General features: G+C 38.6%; 1 pseudogene; it reads left to right on the top strand.

Annotated features, from left to right (window-relative positions):
- The first annotated feature begins 16,523 nt into the window (after positions 1–16,523).
- On the top strand, positions 16,524–18,618 carry LOC118660791 (annotated as a pseudogene).
- The last annotated feature ends 1,497 nt before the right edge of the window (positions 18,619–20,115 follow it).

Below are 20,115 nucleotides of genomic sequence, written 5' to 3' on the forward strand. Positions count from 1 at the left end.
AATATTTACAAGATATGCCTCCTTTAAAGTTCTTTAAGCTACACTCTAAGAGCCAGTTTAGTATAAGAGGATTGAAGTCTCAGTTCTCAACTGTTCTTACTGGCTTAGTGTTATTTTGTAAGCCCTTCTGTGTGGAAAAAAAAATATGTGTGTTGATCAATAGATTGGAGACAAGCTGTGCCATAGAGCTTCATCCACAAGTGTGATAATAGTCCAAGTTCACCACATGCCCAATGACAATGGCTACATGTGACACTCTCTGCTGTATTATTACTTGTTTAATTTTCAGCTTTTCTTGTTGCTGTTATTTGCTGCAGCCTTAAGATATTGTCTATCTTTAAAACAAAGAAATCAAACTTCAAAAAATTTCTCTCCCACCTTCAGTCACAACCCTTTTTTATTTATTTATATTTTGTTTGTTTAATTTTATATCAAATCCCTTTATCTAATCCTCAGACTCTTCAGGATTTGGAGTATAACCATTGTATCTGAGCACCTCACTAATATTTCTCCACCCTTTTCTCCATTGGGTCCTTGTCTTTTACTATTTGCCATTCATGTCTCCAACCTACAGATCTAGACTGTTTACTTCCCACTGCACAAATTGACATGATCTCAAGTCCATTTAAATTGTTTAACTCTGTTGCCAGTGGTCTGTCAGTTGACAAGGCACCACACTTGACCCTTTGCACTAGAGAAAGTATTCTTTGATGTCAATAGGACTTTTTAGCATATCAAGTTTGTTGACCAACTGGTAAACATTCAAAGGAAGAGATCCGAACATGAGAAGTCATTTTGTCATTATTTCTGTTTCATTTCCTTTATAATCTTACAGAAAAGTCTATAATCCTGTATTTGTTATGAGACTATAACCATGTAAATTACCGTACTTTGAAGTTATGACTTCAAAAAGGTTTTCAACATCATGAGGTCTAACAGGGCAGAGAAGACTTACTTTATTATAAGTCCTATTTAATCAGCAAAGAACTTTGATAATTTACAAAGTTTCTAAACAAAGTTATCTACACATCTGGAAGCTATTAAAGTACTGAGGAAGTTATGCCACAGTTACACTTAGAAAGGTATTTTTATTATAAATTCTTTAAAAGTAAGTCTGTGAAAAACAAAACTAAATTACCAAACCATTTTCATTCAGATTCCTCATATTATTTAGGCTCCAATTTTTTAAATGTTGTGATTGAAATATAAGATTACTCTTTGGGAGAACAATGACTTAGTACTTACCATATGATAGATATACAAAGGCAGATTTTAATAATAATGTAAGATACTATTTATATATATTTTGTTATGTGTTAAACATATTAAAATATTACAGACAAGAAGTCAGAGTTAGCTTTAAATACCAGTTCCACCACTTACGAATTGCATGAACTTAGGCAAGATTCATCAACTCAGAGCCATGATGTTCTCTGTCTACAACAGAGATGCCCTTACAACAGACGATTAACTGGTGTTATACTTAGAAGTACCTGGCACAGCTCCTGGCATTGAGTATGTGCTCAATAAATGTTTCCTTCCTGCCTGGCAGGTGTGGGTCAGTGGTTGAGCATCGACGTATGAATGAGGAGGTCACGATTCAATTCCCAGTCAGGACTCAGGTTGTGGACTCGATCCCCAGTGGGAAATGTGCAAGAGGCAGCGGGTCAGTGATTCTCTCTCATCATTGATGTTTCTATCTCTCTCTCCCTCTCCCTTCTTCTCTGAAATAAATAAAAATATATTTTTAAAAAATAAAATAAGTTTTTTAAAAAACAAATGTTTCCTTCCTTCTTTTTCTTCTCTTTCATTTTGCCTCCTCTTCCCTTTCACCATTGGTGTCAATATGTTACACTGGCTTTCCACTTCAGGGTCTAAGAGGATGGTGAATAAAATTTTTTAAAAACGTCCCACATACTTTCTGTTTTTCCATTGATGCCAACTGTTTAAAACTAGAAATCCTCAAGAGGGCTATGTGTTTATTTCATGGTCGGGACTGTAGGGGAAAAGCTGTGAGAGTATATTTCCTTTGGCAGTAGGCCATAGATAAACAAAACTCATCTATTGAGCCTTATTCTGAGCCATACAATACTTTAAGATTTATAACATTTGCTCATTTTTATCCTAAAACTAGTCAGGTCTGCTTGACTCTACAGTTCATGTTGTTGCTCAAAATGTTGTCGTATGCCTTTATAGACGTGCTTGAGAAACAAATGATTTTGTATAGTGTTTGGAGGAAAATGCATGTTGAGTGTTAAACCACTGACTTACAAATAGAGGCAGAGGGCTAGAACAGATCTGGGTGGGGGGCTATTTAAAAGCAAAAACTAAAAGGGGGGGAGCCAAGGCATGACAATTGTCTGCTTGCTTAACAATTATCTGTCCGTAGTTTTCCATGTCACTTGGAGAAGAACCAAAGTTTTGCAGTGTTCTACAAAGAATCACAGGATTTGGCCCACCTGTACTTCTCTGTCCTCATCCCCTGATGCTCTGTCATTTTCTTATTCCACTTCAGCCTCACTGGTCCTCTTACTCTTCCTGGAACATACATTCACAACTACTTCAGGTAGATCCTTCCACACTTGCTGAACCCTCAGATATATACAAGACTTGCTCTTTCTCTTCCTTCAGATCTTTATTCAGATGCTACCTCCTCAGACAGGTCTTCTCTCACTATTTTAATATTACTGGTGTACCATCTCTCTCTTTCTCTCACCCATCTATTCCTTCTCTCCTTTATTTTTTCTTTCTTGGCTCTTATCACCATTATAAATTTTACTTGTTTATCTTTATTTTTAATTGTCCTGACTAGACTATGAGTTCCATAAACAGCAACTCTTACTGGTTTTAAACACCTGTAAGATGGTGCTTGCATATAGCAGTCACCTGATGAATAAATAAATATACGTTGAACCAACAAATGGATAATTGGGAAGCCATGGTGTGGCTCAGCCATACACCTATACTCATTATGACTATCAGACACACCTCTTTGGATGGCACTGCTTCTGAGTGAAAACTCATTCTGATGTTTAACTCTAGCCAGTGGGAAAACACCTCCTCATATATTTGGGTGAAGATTCTTCAAGGCCCAAACCAAGTAGGGAAAGAAAGGGAAGCTTCTAGAAGTCCTCAGTTAAGTCAGAAGATAAGGATGAAATACAGGGTGCAAATTAAAAATGCAGGGTGCAGGCCCCACCCCCATATACAAACAGTGGTGCCACGATTGGTAGGCAAAGGGTCAAAAATTAGGGAAAAGAGGCCCCTGATTTGGACAAAGCAAGTATTTTAGGATCAGGAAATTTCTTTCTGAATAGATAGACTGTCGCCCTGGCCAGTTTGGCTCAGTGGATAGAGCGTCAGCCTGCAGACTGAAGGGTCCCAGGTTCGATTCTGGTCAAGGGCATGTACCTTGGTTGCGGGCACATCCCCAGGATGGGGTGTGCAAGAGGCAGCCGATCGATGTTTCTCTCTCGTCGATGTTTCAAATTCTCTATCGCTCTCCCTTCCTCTCTGTAAAAAATCAATAAAATATTTTTTTTTTAAAAAAAAAAAAGACTGTCAATCACACAAACCACTTAACTGAGGCAAACTACCTTGATGTGGGAGAGAAATGTGGAAGGAAATTCCATCACCGGAGGACAGCAACTCCAAGATATTCTGTAAAAGTCATTATAAACCTGAATGTTTTAGACCATTTCTGTCTCTTCTCTTTATTCATTCATTTAACTCTAAAATTTTTACATAGCATAAAATCTGGTCTTCAGGGAGAGTTTAGTAAACAGCCTGGGGAAGAATGTTCCAATGTCCCAATTGTTTACATATACTCCACTGCCTTATACCACTGATCTGTAACTGAAGAGCTGTCTGCAAAGAAAACGTTGAAATCATGAGCTATTTTTTTTCTCATGCACATTCAAAATAATTTTTGAGAAAGTGTTATCATGGAAAAAGATTTTTTGAGAGAGTGGCAGAAAGGTAGAGAGGGGGTGGGGAAAGAGAGAGATGGAGGCATGAGCAAGTGATTAATGAGGTTAATAGCAAGCACAGAAAGAGAGGCATTATCCAAATTTGAAAGGAGTAAGATTTTGGATAAGTTGACAGGAGGAAAAAGGAAGCTGATGACAGTTAATCTACAGGAAATTCTTTTGCCTTAGAATTATCTTACTACATGTACCGCTTACTGCTACTAAAAGAACTAATTATGTGATTTTCTTCAGTTTGAACAAATCCTTTTTTATACTCCGTATGGCAGATGATAGCCTGAGTCAGAAATCCCCAGAGCATAATAATCTCCATCCTTTAAAGCACATACTCCAACATTATGCTAACCATAGGTTGATAATCTTTAAAGCTGAGAACTACTTTTTACATCTAAAAAATCTATAGTTATGATACCAAAGTAAGTTTATGATATCATCATTATTTTATTGTCAAGAATAAATTTTTATTCCAAATTTTCCAGAGAAATAAATTTTAATCAGAGAAAGCCTTAGTTTTCCTTTAAAAGGCTTGAACATGCTTACTGACATTGAAAAAAACTTAAAAATGTCCATTATAGACATCACCTTATAGTGACTTCAGGCTGCTGATACATTCTAAAAACCTTTGTTAAATGGGAGTTTTCTTTCATCATTGCCAATCTACCTATCTACTACTGGTGGTAGGGTTACCCTCACAACTACAGAGCAGCTTAAATCTTCATTCAGAAGCATCACACGGATAAAGAGGAGATTTTGTTTTGTTTTATTGTGGTAAATATACATCACATAAAGTTGACCATTGTCACCATTTTTAAGGGCACAATTCAGTGGCATTACATATATTCGCAATGTTGTGCAACCATCACCACCATCCATTTCCAGAATTTTTCCATCATCCCTAACATAAACATTGTACCCATTAAGTACCAACTCCCCCACTCCACCCTCCCACCCAGTACCTGGTAATCTCTAATCTGCTTTCTGTCTTTATGAATTTGTCTATCCTAGGTACTTCGTAAAAGTGGAACCATACAATATATGATCTTTTGTAATTGGTGCCTTTCACTTAGCATGTTTTTGTGGTTCATCCATATTGTGGATGTATCAGTCTTTTATTCTTTGGTAAGGCTGAATAATATTCTATTGTGTGTATATAGACACCAGAGTCTGTTTAGCTATTCATCTGCTGATAGACTTGTGTCTACCTTTTGGCTATTGTGAAAAATGCTCTGAACACTGGTGTGCATGTTTTGTTTTAAAATATGATGGTGTTTGTTACCTCCTGAGTAAGCTTTTCAAATTAACTCCTGCTTGGCCTGTTGGGAAATACAGCCCCACATTAAACCTTTAGTTAAGATTATTTAGTAAGTCCCTTTTGTAGGTCTCTGTTTATCAAGATAAAAAACTCACAGTGAACTGCAGGCAATTTTGCAGAGGCTCATGTAGGGCTGTAACCGGTACCTCTGAGGCTGCATATTAGAATTTAAAAAATACTGAAGCTTCAATGCCTGCCCCAGAACCAGCAAATGAAGCTCTGGAAGTAGGTTAAGGCATTGGTATTTTTCAATCACCCCCACCACCCCTCCTTTACCACCTCCGCTGTTTCTGTGATTCTGTTGTGCATCCAAGGTTGAGAATCTCTGATCTAGGGCAATCTGGTATCAATTGTCAGAGCTACAAGTCTAAATTAGTTCCCATTGGAGACCTCAGAGAACTAAGAGGGAATCTTGCTTTTTAAATTAAGAAATATATATATTTTTATTGACTTTAGAGAGGAAGGGAGTGAGAGGTAGAAATACCAATGATGAGAGAGAATCACTGATTGGCTGCCTCCTGCACGGCCCACACTGGGGATAGAGCTGCAACCTGGGCACGTGCCCTGACTAGGAATTGAAACCTGACCAGGAATCAAACCCTGACCTCCTGGGTCCATAGATCGACGCTCAACCACCAAGCCACACCAGCCGGACGGGAATCTTATTTTATAGCCCATGTCCTCTACAACAGTATCACTCAGATCCTAAAAAATTGTCAATAAAGGGGATTTTTTCACTAATTATGACTGCCAATCCCAGGCTTGGACCAGAGCACTAGAGGATGAGTGTGGCCTCTGAGGCCAGGATAGTTGTGCCAACAAAAATGAGGCAGTGATTCCCAAGGGGAATGTGAATGTCTTGTCCTGTGTTATAAACTGAATATTTGTGTCCTCCTTAAATTCATATATTGAAGCCCTAACCCCCAGAGTACTGGTATCTGCTGATGGGGCCTTTGGGAGATAATTAGGGTTACATGAGGTTATGAGGATGGGTCCCTAGTGGGAAAGGATCAATGCCCTTGTAAAAAAAAAAAAACCCCGAGTAATCTCCAGTCCCACTCTGCACACACATTTGGGAAAGGCCATGTGAGGACACAGCAAGAAGGTGACCATCTTAAGCCAGGAAGAGAGCTCACACCAGGAATTGATCCTACTAGACTTTGATCTGGGACTTCAGAACTATAAGAAAATAAATTATGCTGTTTAAATCACTCAGCCTATTATATTTTCTTATGGTAGCCCAAGCCGAATAAGACACTCTGAGTATCCTACCCATGCTCAAAGCAGACCCTGAATAAAAGAATAAAGGAGAGAAAGCCAATAAAAGCATATTACCTTGCCAAGACCTTACAAGGAGCCTCAGAGTTGCCCATTAAAGGAAGGAAGAGGGGAGCATTTTAACTCATTGGCTCCTGTCCCACATTAGCTAAAGCTGTCCCATGGGGCATTAATTTCTTCACACTTCCAGTATGTAGTTCCTTGAATGCCAGGTAGGTCCAGACAGAGGTCCCACCCCTATCTTGGAAGCCTCAGGGTAAAAATGGAAGTTAATGCAAGTGAAGCAAGATCCTGTCAGGCAATAACCGGGGAAACTATTTGCTACAGCAGATGGGAGTAAAAAATGAGCAAAAGAATGTGAGGCAGAAAACAAGAGATGTTCAGTGCAGGGAATTTCTGGAAACTCTAGCCAGGCCTGTGAGTTACAGCTCCCACCCCAAGGACCAGCCATAGCTTGAACTTGAAGATCTTCCCTCCATTCCAAGCCCTGGATGGCTAGAATTTGACTTTACTAAGAGACCTGATAGCTTTTCTTACAATACATCATTTATTTATTTCCTATCATACTATCCACAAGTGACACATACTTTTGGAAATACTGATGTGATGGTTAATTTGATGTGTCAACTTGACAGGGCCACAAGATGCCCAGATATTTGATCAAACATTTCTGGGCATGCCCATGGTGGTGTTTCTGGATGAGATGAGCATTTGAATCAGGAGATTGAATAAAGCAGATTGAGCCAGGACATCAGTCTTCTCTTACTCTCAGACTAAGACTTCTATCACTGGCACTCAGGTCTTCAAACATGGACTAAAACTGCACCATGAGCTTTCTCCAGCTTGACAACTTTAGATCAAGGGACTTCTCTGCTTCCATAATTGCATCAGCCAATTCCTTATTAAAAAATAGCATACACACATTATATATGTTTATATACATATAAATCTCATATACTTATCCTATATAATAAAAGGGTAATATGCAAATCAACCAAACAGTGGAATGGCCGGTCGCTATGACACACACTGACCACCAGGGGGCAGATACTCAACGTAGGATCTGTCCCCTGGTGGTCAGTGCACTCCCACAGGGGGAGTGCCGCTCAGCCACAAGCCGGCAGCGCTAAGGATGTCTGACTGACAACTTAGGCCCGGCAGGGAGTGGGCCTAAGCCATCAGTTGGACATCCCCTGAGGCTCCTGGACTGTGCAGGCCAGGCTGAGGGGAACACCCCCACCCAGTGCATGAATGTCATGCACTGGGCCTCTAGTTTTATATATAAATCCATCCTATTTGTTCTGGTTTTCCAAAAACCCTGACTAATACACAAGGCCAATTATTTAAGACACAGAAAACAAAAATAGGAGCCAAGTACACAGAGTTGTATGGGAAGCAATTCAACCTCTAGACAACATAAGGCAAAGAACTGTGACAATACAAAGGTATTAAATCTTTGTTTTAACTCTTTTAGTATGCAGTCATTCATATTCCTTTTCTACCAATTGCTGAAATTACCCATCCAAGAAGAGCTAGTTCTGATCCATCCATATAACACTGTATCATCTTCCCAACTCTTGGTATGAAAATATTTTAAGTATTTATCATTTTGTTTTATATTTATTTTAATATTGTAATATCTTGCCTGAATCCATCATGGCCATCTATAATATATTTTCTTTCATAGATGATAATTTCATTAATCAAGGATTGACAAGTTATAGTCTACCACCTATTTTTGTATGGCCTATAAGCTAAGAGTGGTTTTTGCATTTTAAATGACTTTTAGCAAATCAATAATATTTTGTGACACATTTATGCATTATCTATGGCGGTTTTTGCCAAATGATACAAAGTTAAGTAGCTGCAACAAAGAGCACATGACCCTACAAAGCCTAAAATATTCGCAACAAAAACCATGTGGCCCTGCAAAGCCTAAAATATTTACAATCTGGCTGTTTACAGAAAATGTTTGCTGACCTCTGTAGTAGACGGCAAAAAGATGCTTGCTTAGTTTCCTATGTATATTATCTAGCCTTGCTGATGAAAATAATAATTCATTGCTTTTTAACCAGGCCACTCAAAATCTATTAGATAGATCCCTGGCCAGTGTTGCTTAGTTGGTTGAGCATCATCCCATGTATCAAGAGGTCACCAGTTTGATTCCTGGTCAGGGCACATGCCTGGGGCCTGCAAGAGGCAGCCTGACCTGCAGGAAGCAGCCGATCTATGTTTCTCTCTCTCACCTGATACTTCTCTATCTCTCTCCCCCTCCCTTCCTCTCTCTCTAAAAAAATCAATTAAAAAACATATTTAAAAAAATCTATTAGATAGCAAAAGGTTTTACTAATTTTTTATATTCTTCACAAATCTCATACATGAGGTGTATATAATAAATGTTTATCAGATAAATTATTAAGTGAATAACACTGGTGAATCTGATAGCATGTAGCCTTAGTAAGAAGCAAAAACATATCTATTACTGCTTCTTATTTGCAGAGAGCTTGATCACACATACTTCAGGAAGCATATCCATATCTGATATTATCAACTCTTTCCCTTCAGATTTATAGGATGTTAAAGTGTGTTGGTGTAGAAGACCCTGTAACTAGAGATAGTATCATAGAAAAATAGAACTAGAAGGGAAACATTTCCTACAGCTACTGACTTTAAGCAGTACTGTATTTGAATCATTCCCAAAAGATAAGTTTGCTCTTTAATAATAATTATCCATAGATACTTTATAAATTCCTGTGGTTAGATATTTCAGAATGTCACAACTAAATTCTTAAAAAGTACTTCCTGTTCATCTTAATTCTTTAAGCAGTAATATAAGCATATCTTAATGCCATTCATTCAATAACTATAAACAGCATTGACATTAAAGTTTTATAGTTGTGTTTCCTATCTCCTCCTGTCATCTTATTCTCAGTTTGGGGTCAGTGCTTGTTATATTTTTATGTGTTTAAGAGTTACCAATACCAGTACCAACCCCAGTACTCTCTATGAAGGGGATTAATAAATTGTGATAGTAAGAATATTGGACTTGGAGTCTACAAGGTGTGAGTTCTGGTCCTGGCTTATGATGGTGCCTACAGTATAGTGGATGCTTGGTGAATGTTCTCTTTGGTCCTTATCTCTGTGAAGCTGTATGTTTACTGACTTCTTCTGTGCCTCAGTCTCCTTATCTATGAAATGTGGGAAGAAAATACTTTCTGGATTGATATGGTGATCAAATGAGTTGTTTTTGAAAACACTCACTAATCCTATGAAGCATTATATAATTGCAAATTATTACGGGGAAATGAGAATTCAAAAATACAAGAAAAACTTTTGCAAGTGGCAGTATAAATTAAAAGGTCAGAGAATCAATATTTGCCATTGTGTTCTCCCCACTCACCATGAGATTTTGGAGCAAGAGAGAGAGAGTATATACTTAATAAACACAGACCTCTGGGTCTATACCAGTGATGGCGAACCTTCTGAGCTCGGCGTGTCAGCATTTTGAAAAACCCTAACTTAACTCTGGTGCCGTGTCACATATAGAAATGTTTTGATATTTGCAACCATAGTAAAACCAAGACTTATATTTTTGATATTTATTTTATATATTTAAATGCCATTTAACAAAGAAAAATCAACCAAAAAAAAAAATGAGTTCGCGTGTCACCTCTGACACGCATGTCATAGGTTCGCCATCCCTGGTCTATACTATACGCCAATCTCTTCATTCAGTGGCACTTGAGCCAGTGACTCCCAATGAACTCCAAATGACTTGGGCTAGATTTCTTTTTAGGAACAGGCAAGCCAAGAGTTTATTTTTTTAAGGTGCTTCATTAGATGTAATAATGGATTGCCAATCAAATATTGTAAATTACTTTGCTCGATAGTATAAAGAGTACACATAGATTTTTCTAAACAGGCTTTTTTTTTTTTAAATCAGAAGTTGAGCGACATAAATAGCTCTGGTTATTTTATACTAGACTAAGAAGGTTGAAAGGGAAAATTTCACTTAAATAGGTATTGATTCTTTCAATTCTCAGAGAAAAATATTTGTTTTTAACTGGTATAAATGCATTTTAGTGTTCACTTTCATAAAGGGGCTATAGTTTTATTTTAGAAATAAGTGTAAAACTTTTAATTTCTATTTATCTTTAGTTTGAGAGCAATATTTTGGCTGGTCAGTAAGGTCTTTGTTCCAAATACTCAATTTGTGGTTATTATGTGAAAGCAGCCATAGACAATAAGTAAATGAATGGCCATGGCTGTGATTCAAAAAAAAACCACTATATTTCCAAAACAAATGGCCATGCTACAAGCTCTAGTTTTCTGACTCCTGTTCTATAGTAATAAGTAAAGACCACCAGACACAGCTTACTTTTACCCAGAAAAGTACGTAGTTCACAGTAGTCCTGTCCCATGGCTATATCCAATCCCCAGTTCTCTGTCATAATTTAGTCCACGTGAATTTTATAGTCTTGCCATTCCACGGGACTTCACATTGGTCCGTTAGGTCACAAACTCTTGACATAATGACTGGACCAAGTGCAAAGAATTCACAAGTGTGTTTTTTAAGACATGTGTCAGAGGGTGGAAGATACACTTCTAACAAACTTCAGGGCTTGCCAACTTGGTAAAGTGCCTAGGAGTCCAATATTCAAGACATGTCAAGTTATCTGAGGGAAAGATTAAATTTCTGGGACTTGCATCCCCTGTCATTAAGAAACAATCCCTAACTCATACTATATAAGTCTCAGAAATTACTTTACTACCCTTGAGAGTAATGAGTCATATATTATTTGTTGGTACTTAGAGCTATTTCCATTACCTTTCATATTCTTCCTTTCATTGCAGGGGTTGTATGAATGAAAACTACATTTTCCATAGTCTCTTGCCAGAGGGTTCCAAATACAGTTTAGAGGCTGTCAGTGAGATGTATATTGTGTGAAGTAGAAGGCAGAAGAGAGAAGTCATTTGGCTTTCTCCAGCAGTGGTGGTGGACACGTGAACTTAAGATACAACTTTGTGCAGCAATTTCTATTTCCTCTGCCAGCCTTTCACCCCAGGGATGCAGAGCAACGTGATTATTGATTTCAGTATGTTACAGCTTCCTGACTTCTGCATGACAGCAAGAAGTTTCATATTCAGTTTTAGTGAATCTGAAAGCTGTTGGCAGCTCCCCTGACTTTTACTTCTCAAGCTCTTTTAAAAGTTTTTAAGTACCTACTTCTGTGTATTAAATGCCTTTAGCTTTAAATATTTAAATTGGTTGCTATTTTATATATATATTGATTTCAGAGAGGAAAGGAGAGGGAGAGAGAGATAGAAACATCAATGATGAGAGAAAATCATTGACTGGCTGCAACACAGGCATGTGCCCTCCACCGGAATTGAACCAGGACCTTTCAGTCCACAGGCCAACGCTCTATCCACTGAGCCAAACTGGATAGGGTGGTTTCTATTTTCTTGATTGAGTCTTGACTACAGGCAGAAACAGGATATAATTCTTTTCTTTTTTTATATATATATCAAATTCCAAGTTTTTATGTTGTTTCCCCTCTAATTTTCTTTTTTTTTAAAAAAGATTTTTTTACAGGATCTAATTCATTTTTGCATTTTCTATAATACTCAACAAATGTTTATTGATGGGATATAGCAGAATGCTGTCTAGATCTTTGTATACCGTATTCTAATCATTTTATTTGTCATGAAGCTCTTTTTGCGTTGTTATATTTCTTATAATGGGGCAGATAATTATTGTCTATGTCTAAACCGCAAGCAAACTGGTCCTCCTAAGGGATTAGTACAGAGTATTATCACTCACTGCCATCTGGCTAACTGATGTAAAGAAATAAACAAGGTATTACTTGAGATAAAGAGTCCTTGCTGTTTTAACATTGTCCACAATTTGATCCTATGTTTGGGGGCCACTTGGGTACCATCTCTCAGTAAATAACCTCCAGAGATAGAATGTAGTAGAAGGTTGTAAAAGAATGAGAGTGATGTGTTTTGAATATTTGTCTTATATTTTATTAACAGCTTATGAGATAGAATTCACATGCCATACAATTTACCTACTTAAACTGTACAATTCAATGGTGTTCAGTTTATTTGTAGATCTGTGCAACCATAAACCACAATCTAATTTTAGAACATTTTCATAATTCAAAAAAGAAACCCTGTAACAGCGGTCAATCCACCCTCATGACTTCCACCCCTCCCACCAACCCCAGGTTGCCCAGCTGTAGGCCACCACTAATCAACTTTCTCTTTCTGTGTATATGCCTATTCTGGACATTTCTAATTTCTTCATAGCTTCACCAACATTTTTTTATAGTCTGTTTTTTTTTATTACAGCCATCCTAGTAGGTGTGAAGTGGTATCTCATTGTAGTTTTGATTTGCATTTCTTTAATGTTAATGGTGTTGAGGATATTTTCATGAGGTATCTTTGGTGAAATATCTATTCAAATCATTTATCTTTTAATTGGGTTATTATTTATATTATTGAGTTATGGGAGGTTTTTTTTTATGTATTCTGGATATAAGCTCCTAATCAAATATATGGCCTGCAAATATTTTGTCCCAATGTATGGGTTATATTTTCACTTTCTTTGTAATATCATTTGAAGCTTAAAACTTTGAAATTTTGATGCAGTTTAATTTATTTACCTTTTTTCTTTTGTTACTTGTGCTTTTGGTATCATATTTAAGAAACCCTTGAAAGAAAGAAAGAAAGAAAGAAAGAAAGAAAGAAAGAAAGAAAGAAAGAAAGAAAGAAAGGAAGAAAGAAAGAAGCCATTGCTGCTGCCCTGGGAGAATGGGGGGAAATATCCCCCGAGGCCTCATAACCTCGAGCAAGTGCTTATGTGGGTTTGAAGCCCAATTTAAGCTACGTGTAGGGTTGCCAGATTTAGCAAGTAAAAATAAGGATGCTCTGTTAAACTTGAGTAATTTTTTAGTATATGCCCTAAATATTGCACTAAAATCATTCATTTTTTAAATCTAAAATTTAACTGGGTGTCCTGTATTTTATTTTGAAAACCCTACCTATGACGTATAAAACATTAAGTAGGGAATTTAATTTGTTGTTCCATGTTAATAGTGCCCCCTAGTGACATAGAAACAAGCTTACATCTTTTTTTTTTTTCTTTTTGGAGTAATGTAACCAAATCAGTCTTCAAAGAATTTTCAATACAAGCTTACAATAAAAAAAATTTTTTTTAAATCACAAAATATGTAAGAAATAAAGGAAATGTAAACATGAACCTGGAACAAAATCCAGAACGTATAATCAAATCTACAAGGACTTTAGCTATTAGGATGATCAGATATGCAATATATAGTAATATAGTTAATATGTTTAAAGAAATAAAAAAAGAGAGACTTCAAAACATGAGCAATAGACTAGAAGAAAATATAAGCAGATTTGAAAAAGAACCAAATAGAGGCTCATGAATTAATAAAAAATATACCTGAAATTCAAAACTCAATGGCTGGGTAAACAGCATATTAGACAAAGCTGAAGGAAGGATTAGTGAACTGGATGAAACATTTGAAGAACTTATCCAAAATGAAACTCAGAGAGACCAAGAAATGAAGACTATAGAGTGATTGAAAGAAATTGAGGACAAAGTAAGGATTTATATAGGCAATAACAAACAAACAATGGTTGAGTATTTTCCTGAATTCTTGAGAGATACCAATTCTCAAATTCAGGAAGCCAAATGTTTCTTAGCAGGTAAGTAATATAAATTCATGCCTAGATTCATAAAAGTAAAACTATAGTGCTCCAAAGTATTCCTGCCGACTATCTAGGAGAACCCCTTAAACAATCAACACAGAGACTGTCACTTCCATACCACTAGAGGGAGGCGGGGAGGAATGGAGTGGTTACAGGTTGTAGTGGTGGTGGTGGTGGTGGTGGTGATGGGTTCTCAGTAAATCCAATGTAAGGCTGTGCCACACCAGCAAGTCCAAGGGTAAACCTGAGGGAGGGTGGTGAAGGATTTAGAAAAGACAGACAAAGAGAATACAGCTGGGGCTGGGAGGATCTTCCATGCCTGGATGAGGACACAGAAAGACCCAGCCAGCAAGCTGAAGCTTTATTTTATAGGCAGAGAAAAACAAGGTAGTGGTCACCATAGTTACAACGTTCTGGTGAGTTTCACTTGTTTTGGCAGCACTTGCAGCACCTCCCTCAGCCCATTAGCTACCCAGATAAGATCTAGGGAGCTTCATAAGGTCAAGGTTAATTATGCTAAGAGGGCTGTGCCCTCTAAGCTGGGACTTGTTTGTGGCTTTGCCAACAGGTCAGTCTGAGGCTTAACCCTATAGCTGCACCCTACATAAGGCAAGTAAATTGGAGAGGGTTAACAAACAACTGAGGAGCCCAGTCATTGTAGAGGGTATATGAGAGATGAGGACTGAAGAATATGAAACTCTAAGCGGTTCTCAACTTGTGGGTCGCGAACAATGAAAATACATCCTGCATATCAGATATTTACATTACGATTCATAACAGTAGCAAAATTACAGTTATGAAGCAGCAATGAAAATAAATTTATGGTTAGGGGTCACCACAACATGAGGAACTGTATTAAAGGGTTGTGGCCTTAAGAAGGTTGAGAACCACTGCATGAAGCTGCTGATAAATTTCTTCTGTCAGGATTAGCTCCAGGTCTTTGGGTCAAATAAATTGAGATATAACCTTGGAAATTATGGAAGTCAAATGTGTACCAAAAAAAAAAACACAAAAAAAAAAAAACACAAAGATTGATTTTTTAAAAAGTATAGTAGCCCTAGCCGGTTTTGCTCAGTGGATAGAGTGTCATCCTGCAGACTGAAGGGTCCCAGGTTTGATTCTGGTCAAAGACATGCACCTTGGTTGCAGGCTTCTCCCTGGCCTGGACCCTGGTCAGGGCGCATGCAGGAGGCAACCAATCGATGTGGCAACCAATAGATGTGTTTCTCTCACCTTGATATTTCTCTCTGTCTTTCCCTCTGTCTTCCACTCTCTCTAAAAAATCAATGAAAAAATATTCTTGGATGAGGATTAAAAAAAAAAGTGTAGCGACTCAGAGGCTATGATAAGGAAATTGCTATATCATCAATTTAAAAATATTATTTATAATTATTTGAAAGTTCCCTAGATTTTCCACCTTACTTATATAGCCTAGATGAGATGAGACCTTGGTTTTTCAGTCATTTCATCATTTATTTCAGAAAAAAAAAAATCAAGTCTGTCCTAAGTACTAAGCAGGATGCTAGGTTCCCTTAATACACCAACTAGCCAACAAAAGTATTACCTATAATAAAAGATAGAATATTTTAAATGCCCTAACAGAGGTAAAAGTAAAGCACAGGAGAATTTCAGAATAGAGAAGACTCCCATTTGGTTGGGGAAATCAGATAAAAAAGACATGTGAGATGAATAAAAAAAAAAAAAAGAACTGGATTTTTTTTCTACTGCTAATTAAGAAGACTTTAGGTAAAGTAAAACATCATACCTTAGAATATATCGGTTGGAAGTCTTCCAGGATGTTTAGGGAATAGCAAATTATTAGTTTGCTTCATGTATTTGAAAAGTGTTAGGAAATAATAACAATCCACTCCCTCTCACAAAAGAGTGTGTAGAATTGAATTTGGGGGGGCCTTAAATTCATAGCTGAAGAACTCATACTTAATTTGGTAAGCAATTTTAATTATCTGGGAGGCCTGTCTCTAAAGCTCATTACAGATGGCATTCTGGTTTTCAGAGTCCATGTTCTTAAGCACTCCACTATGCTGCCTATGGACAATGATGCCTATTTGTAAGACCAGTGAATTTTTGGCAATATTTTAAGCACTTGATGGATATTTGACCAATAGAAAAATTTCAGCATTGCTGAGGATTTGAGAAGGACAACCATAGAGCTCTCAGTCAGACAGGCCTGGACTAACATCACAATGGCTGCTCAAGGAGAGCCTCAAGTTCAGTTCAAACCTGTATTGCTTGGTGACAGTGGGACAGGAAAAACTACATTCATGAAACATCTGATTGGTGAATTTGAGAAGTATGTATCTACGTTGGCTGTTGAGGTCCATCCCCTGTGTTCCACACCAACAGAGGACCTATTAAGTTCAATACACGGGATACAGCTGGTCAGGAGAAATTTGGTGGACTGAGAGATGGCTATGACAGGCAAGCTATATGCTATTATAATGAACTAGAGGCCCAGTGCACAAAAATTTGTGCACTTGGGGGGAAAGGGGAGTCCCTCAGCACGGCCTGTGCCCTCTCACAGTCTGGGACCCCTCGGGAGATAACGACCTGCTGGCTTAGGCCTGCTCCCGGGTGGCAGAGGGCAGGCACAATCCCTAGGTGCAGCCCCTGGTCAGGCTCAGAGCAGGGCCGATTGGGGAGTTGGGGCACTGCCCCTGTCATGCACAGAGCAGGGCGGATTGGGAGGTTGCGATGCCACCCTCAGTCACGCTCAGGGTAGGGCCGATTGGGGGGTTGGGGCACCACCCCCTGTCACACTCAAGGCAGGGTCGATGGGCAGGTTGTGGCGCCACCCCTGTCACGCAGGGCCAATCGGGGTTGGGGTGCTGCCCCCTGTCACACACAGAGCAGGGCGGATCAGGGGGTTGGGGCGCCGCACCCTGTCACACTCAGGGCAGGGCCGATGGAGAGGTTATGGCTCTACCCCATCACATACAGAGCAGGGCCCGTGGGGGGGTTGGGGGGGGTTGGGGCGCCGCACCCTGTCACACACAGAGCTGCAGGACAATCAGGAGGTTGGGGAGCTCCCCGCTATGAGGCACAGAGCAGGGCTGATCAGGGGGTTGGGGCGCCTTCCCCTGTCACGAACAGAACAGGGCAGATAGGGAGGTTGTGGCCCTGCCCCCTGTCACACACAGAGCCGAAGGGCGATCAGGGGGTTTGGGCGCTGCCCCCTGTCACGCTGATCCCGGTGCCGGGAGGCCTCGTGGTTCCGCTGATCCCAGTGCTGGGAGGCATATTACCCTTTTACTATATAGGATAGAGGCCTGGTGCATGGGTGGTGGCTGGCTGGTTTGCCCTGAAGGGTGTCCTTGATCAGGGTGGGAGTCCCCACTGGGGTGCCTGGCCTGTCTGGGTGAGGGGATGATGGTTGTTTGCATCTGGTCACACACCCTTCAGGGTGGGGGTCCCCGCTGGGGTGCCTGGCCAGTCTGGGTGAGGGGCTGAGGGCTGTTTTCAGGCTGGCGGGTGACGGAAGCTTCCAACCGCTCCTTTTTTTTTTTTTAATTCTGGGCCAGCTTTAGCTCTGAGGCTCCAGCTCTTAGGCCTCTGCTGCTGAAAGCAGGTTTCTGGCGTTTGTTTACCTTCTGTATTTGAAACAATGTTGCAATCCTGCTGGCTGAAGCCCGGGGACTAAAGCAGGTTTTTGGGGTTTTGTTTAGCTTCTATATTTGTAACATAGTTGCTTAGAGTTGCAGCTCAGAGGCCGGCAGCAGGAGGCGGGGAACGTTGGAGTCCTCCGTCACTGAAGCAAGCAAGCCTCATGTTAGTTTCAAGCTGCCTGGCTGCCGGCCGCCATCTTGGCTGGCAGTTAATATGCATATCGCCCTGATTAGCCAATGGGAAGGGTAGCGGTCATACCCTAATTACCACGTTTCTCTTTTATTAGATAGGATGATGTAACTTCTAGAGTTACTTACGAGAATGTGCCTAACTGGCATAGAGATCTGGTACGAGTGTGTGAAAACATCCCCATCATGTTGTGTGGCAACAAAGTGGATATTAAGAACAACAGGAAAGTTAAGGCAAAATCATTGTTTTCCATTGAAAGAAGAATCTTCAGCACTACAGCATCTCTGCCAAAATTAACTACACCTTTGGAAAGCCCTTCCTCTGGCTTGCTAGAAAACTAATTGGAGACCCTAACTGGGAGTTTGTTGCCATGCCTGCTCTTGCCCCATCTGAGCTTGCCATGGACCCAGCTTTGGCGGCAGAATATGAGCATGACTTGGAGGTTGCTCAGACCACTATTCTCCGGATGAGCATGATGACCTGTGAGAAAGGAAAGCTGGAGCCCAGCGTCAGAAGTCTAGTTTTATAGGTAATTGTCATATGATGTCAATGGTGCAGCTTTTTGGGCACTTTATTATATAGCTAAGCAGTACTTGTGCTTGATCTTTGGGATGCTGAAGGAGATGAATGGGTTTTGGAGTAAATATAGCAGTTAAAAAATATCTTCATTTTTTGGACCTCCATATTTAGCTGTTTCGGAATGCAGTTGTTTCCTTATTGAGGTTCAAATATAAAAATTCTGCAGTCACGTCACAATATTCAGTGCTGAAAACTTGTTTGTTACAGTCATGTCTATTCCTTTTCAATTAGAGTGAGAATAAAGTTTATTTCAAATGTCTAAATTAAATAAATAAATAAGTGCAGCCATAAACAATTAGGAAGTACCAGGTGAATAATAAATCCAGTGTAGTGAGGGCTTTTTGGGAGCAGGTGCCTTTTACACTGTACATTTATTTTTCCTGTAGATCAATCTGGTATACTACTAAAAAAAGCCGTATTATAAAACAAGTTTCTCTTACCCTGGTAAATTTACTTTTGATGTTTGTGTCAAGAAAATAGTATAAAAGAAAGAATGAAAATCCAAAGATATTTGTAAGTATATTCAACTAAAAAGCCAAACATAACCAAAAGTATGAGGATTTAGGAACTGCTTAAATAATGGTGGTATAATAAAACAAAACATATTAACATAGTATAAATGATATCATATAGATAAATACCTATTTTCAATAGCTACTTGAAAAATATTAAATAAGAAGTAGCATAAACTATTATATATTGTTTATTTCTTGTAGAAATTATGTCTATAAAATGTGCTTGCTTTCTGTAGTGATAAAGATTGAAAGACTCAGAGGATCTTGGACAGTTGATACCTTATGGTGATGGAACTTTTGCAGTTTTTTAAAATTATAATTATTTTTTATTTTTTTCATTGTATAACTAGACCAATAGACAATGAAAGATATTTTTTGAATGGATACTACACACTGTTAGGCAGTGAATGTATTCATAGATGACTATCTGAAAAGAAATCCTTTACTGTGTAAGGGAGGATAGACTCAGGTTTCCTTCAATTCTGATTCTATTTCTTTCCAGAAGTTTTAAAATTGTTCTATTTTTTTCATGCCTTATATTGTCAAATAAAACCTCATAATATAGTAATATAAACTCTCAATTATACTCTGATTGGCATGCTAAATAAGGTTAGTCTTGCCTGTGAAGTCTCATGTGATATTGTTTGAAATAGAAATAAAAACAAGGAACCCTTAAGCCAAATACATAATAAAATTACTAAATTTGAAAAGATGTGAAATCTACTAACGCAGATATTAATACTTTATCAATATAAACTATGTGAATATCTCCCTGAAAGAATTATCACACACATTTAAAATGTACAATGAGAAATTTAAAGATAACCTGCACCAATACTTTCTAGCACATCAAAAGGACAATGAAACTGCCTGGCTGGCATGGCTCAAT

The sequence above is a fragment of the Myotis myotis genome, unplaced genomic scaffold (genome assembly GCF_014108235.1).
Source record: "Myotis myotis isolate mMyoMyo1 unplaced genomic scaffold, mMyoMyo1.p scaffold_m19_p_7, whole genome shotgun sequence".
Classification (NCBI taxonomy): Eukaryota; Metazoa; Chordata; class Mammalia; order Chiroptera; family Vespertilionidae; genus Myotis; species Myotis myotis.